The sequence below is a fragment of the Micropterus dolomieu genome, linkage group LG01, assembly GCF_021292245.1.
Source record: "Micropterus dolomieu isolate WLL.071019.BEF.003 ecotype Adirondacks linkage group LG01, ASM2129224v1, whole genome shotgun sequence".
NCBI classification, from domain to species: Eukaryota; Metazoa; Chordata; class Actinopteri; order Centrarchiformes; family Centrarchidae; genus Micropterus; species Micropterus dolomieu.
This window is the reverse complement of record NC_060150.1, coordinates 43,728,213-43,732,614: the sequence shown is the minus strand read 5'-3', so window position 1 is coordinate 43,732,614 and position 4,402 is coordinate 43,728,213. Positions and strand designations below refer to the sequence as shown.

The 4,402-nt window shown below is 36.4% G+C and overlaps 1 long non-coding RNA gene across 1 annotated transcript in view; it reads right to left on the bottom strand.

Annotated features, from left to right (window-relative positions):
- Positions 1-4,402, bottom strand: part of LOC123963544 — a 212,308-nt gene that overhangs the window by 22,945 nt on the left and 184,961 nt on the right. The gene's annotated exons all lie outside the window — the stretch shown is intronic.

The following is a 4,402-nucleotide window of genomic DNA, read 5'->3' as shown; positions in this document are numbered from 1 at the left end:
CTGTCTGTCTACCTATCTATCAAGCTATCTATCTGTTTATCTGTCTAGTTTGCTAGCTAGCTCGCTAGTTAACTAGTAGTCTATTTGATTATCATACACAAATAACAGACACACACACCCACCCACACATCCGCAGTCCTCTTGTGGATGCTGACTTGAACTGAGTTGAATTTTCTCATTAATGGAGATAAAACATACCATGTTTTACTGTTTTTGGTCATAATCAGTAAAGATGCCTTTGAATTTTAGGATTTTTTGTGAACAATGGTGTGGACAATGTGTTTTGTAATTGACCTGAGAGATAGTAGTATTGTATACTATCAATGTTTAATGGCACTGGACTGGGTTTGGGTGGGGTAGGGAAGGAGTCAAGTGGTTTTTCCAGCCACCTCCATTAAATACTGTATATGTACAAAGTGTTTTTAATGATGGACATCCTATATACTATTTGCTATCTTTGTTTGACAAGCAATGTTCACGTGAGTGGTTGGTGCAATTTATTTGTCAAACTGTGAATTCATTTCATCATATAGGTGTAATATGTAATGGAAAGTGTATGTTGTAGGAAACTGTCATACACTGAATTCACGCTGTTTGAATGCTGAGTCATATTGTTTTATATTTATATTTTTATACTTATTTTCTTAATAAAATTATGTAAAAAAAAAAAAAAAAAAAAAAAAAAAAAGAAGAAGCTATATTTTCAGTTTATTGCCTGTTTTTGTTGTTACTGAAAGGGTATTGCTGTAATTACAGATTTAAGACCTACACACCGGTACTTTCCTGAAGGACAGCAGGTATCCAAATTTCATGCAGTTTGCATGTTGGGAATACTGTTTTCACCCACTAAGACAATGCAGGTGTGGTTCATTAAAAACTTGCATATGTTTGTAAGCAATGTAATAAATGAGGGCATTTTGGGATTAATTGAAACTATCTATACCGATATGAGGCCCACATCAGTGTACTTGGTGAGGATATTGTATTTTCAGTTGTTTCTTCTTTAGTGTTGGTTAGAAGTGTCTTCAGAATAAAACAACAGCAGGATAGAGACAAAAAAAAAAAAAAAGAGATAAATTGAGGCCAAAATGTTTTCTTCATATGTATCCATTTTATTTTCAGTATTGCAATAATTAACCTTCCTTTATCAAAGAGCAGAAAACACATTTAGAAATCTAGAAGTCTTGTTAGTATTACCATGCTGGTGCTGAAATTGGCAAGCTGCCTGAATTCAGCAAAGACGCAAGAGGCGCTGACTTGGGTTTCGACAAACGAATATCACGTACAGAGGTGAAGTGCTGTAAGTGTTTTTGTGATATTACAGTGCTATGTACACTTGTGGGTAGTTGTATATGCACATTCAGATGGATCCAATCTGTATTCCTAGCAACATTTAAGGCACATGATATGCCGCTTTCTGCTCTACATTTCATCCTGGCTTTTTTGTAAGATTAAGAGGATATCAATGAGTTGTATTCTTTAAGGGTATTTGATTTTGTTTTAGTTTTGCGTTTTGAGTGGAGATTCTGTTTTCCTCTTTTAAATCTGACTTTAAAAGGAAAAAAATGTTTCTTATTTGATGCTGTTTGCTACACCTATCTAGACATTACTTGAAGAGCAAGCTATTTTGGGGTACAGCTATGATTTCTTTTGTGTGTGAGTGTTAAATCTGTAGACAACCTTACACAATACCCTTGTGTAGTCTACCAAACTCTGTGCCGTTAATTACACATTCATCTGCAAATGTTTTGTTATTCTGCACAGTACTTGTTGATTAGTGGGCAGCTGTGGAGATGACAATACCTCAAATCAATACCCTTCTCATGTCCCTTCACTTGGTTTCAAATCTTAACAGCTGCCAGCTCACTGTTGCAGTGCTATACATGTAGCTGATGTCCTGTTTATCAATGTCTCCAGAGGATCTCCCAACATGTGCACCATACCCAGAGGAATTATTTGTATAAGTTTAACTGTTGTTCTATTGTTAAATGTCTGTGCATCTACCCAGTCTGTCTATTTGACATCAGTTATTTATTTATTTACTTACTGAGTCCACGAAAGCTTTCAGTTTCGCGCATTTAAATTTTAAAGATACCATGTTAGCTATAACTAAAAATAGAATTACAGAAATGAGGATTTCAGGACTCGCTTTACAAAAGAACTAAAAACTGTTCTACAGTATTGCTGATTAGCTTGATTAGCTGTACCTGTACAATCTAATGCGAGCCAATATAACAGCCAAGCAATAAATCCCAGCTCAGTGAAGCTTTAGCCCTGTGTTAGTGTTGCACTGGACTGCAATGCATGGATATGTGTTTTTATTGCTTTGTCCATCGCTATTACAATCACCTCTTAAAATAATGCAGTCCAGAACAACAACATACACCATGGCCTCAAAAACATTGTAAATTAAAATATGATTTGCATTATATTCTACAGATTTAGAATATTAGTGCTGTAAAACCTATTATTACTGCATTATATTAAATGCACATTCAAAGACAACCAACACGAGGGAGCAGTGGCCGTGCTTCCTTTCATGGTACTGCTTATTCTGAAAGCAAGAGCCAGCAGCAAAGCCTGGACCTAATTCTGCAAAACCTTCATCTGGAGTCTCTGGAGTTCAAGCCCTGACCACACCGCAGCATGTCACACAATTATTATTGACTATCCTTCGTTCTGTCACCTGCCACAGTTTGCACACACAGTCCACAGAGCATACCGGCTGATCACAGCAGAGCTTTTTGTGTTTCCCATATTGATCATCTTTCAGCTACTAATGATGATATAAGTGATGTTAACAAAATATTTCATGACATAACAGATAGATAGATGAAGGATGTTTAGGAAGTCCTGTGTTAAAAATTTGTTAAATAAAGAGCTGACTCTCCCAGTAGGTCAATTAATGTTACCAATTTTTGTTTCTTTTTTTCTTCCTATGTTTGGTCTATTGTTAAGCATCCAGTTGGCTAGAGAAATAGCGACTGCACACTCTTCTTTTAAATGTATAATCAAAACTTGGTTGGTTGTTCTTTTACTTGCTATACCACATGCACATTAATTTAAATCCCTTTCAACACAATTTAGCTGTAGATATATATTCCCGTTTATTGTGTAAACTGTCTTTAATGGACCATAAATTAACTAATCGATATTGGCACATTTGTACTAAAACATGGAGATTATGATCAATAATTTTTGCACTTAAACAAATTAGTTAGAATGAAAGAGTGGAGTTTTACCCGTAAAGATTATCAAGAATTTTTTTAAGTGCATGAGTCATAGACGTTAAAAATGTATTACTGAATATGAAACACCACAGTGGAAGGATTTTGCTTCTCATAAAATAATGTTCTTTTATTTCTACTGGGATGAATCAAAGGAAATGTTCTGAATTTGACCTGCCATGCAGAGGCACGTGCCCAGTGAGAAGTCATTATTATTCCATCATTTCATTAATGGTATATCCTCATTATGTTTCATGTCTTGCCACTAATTTGACCACAGTGACCTGTTTAGTGAGAGGGTTTATATCCTCCTGAGCATGTCTATTGGCTATCCAGGCAGAAGGGGGGAACTTTCTCCACTAATCCTACCCACATGCGACTGCATGATTAGAGCTTACGTAGAACATATTCCGGCTGATGTGAGAAAGGCATTTGCACGTCACATGGAATAATACATGACAACTTTTGGCTACTGCAGCTTTAGTTCAAAAGATATCCATAAAAGAAGAAATTGATTGCTGAAATTTTTCTCTTAGGATAAGCTGCCTAGAAGGCAGCTATACTCACCACTATACCACTTTTGCTGTATGCTATGTCCATTGATTTCTAACAATATTGATCACTTTTTTTCCCCTTTTCTGATGTTGTGATATTTGTTTTTGGTTGTGCATTTCTTGAAAGTTACATCAGCAACTCACAGAAAATCTTTATCCTGATGCAAAGGGGATACAGCCATAAGAGGCAGCTGAGCTCCAACTTGGAAAAGCTCTATTCCAGATTGTATGTATACAACTCCTCTAGCATTATCAGAGACAGACTACAGACATCAGGTTTATGTCATAACTTCAAGCCTTTCATTTTTAGGATGTTTTTGTGCCCCCTGCTAAGCTCATAAGAAACAAGCCTCGTGTCAGGATTCATAATGCATGATGTTTTACATGGGTCTATTGTGGCCGGGGGAAAAAAGATGCAAACTTCTGAAATCAATAATGCAGGTGAAATATTGGTATGCAGACAAGATGTGACAGCACTGGCAGGCCACCTGAGGCTTTTTTTTGTGTGTGTGTCCTGTGCCTGGACTATTTAAAAGGCCTTTCTATTTCCCCCAAAACAGGTAACAAGCACATCCCCAAGATACCCAAAATCTAACATGGCCTGCACTTAATGTAGCTAAA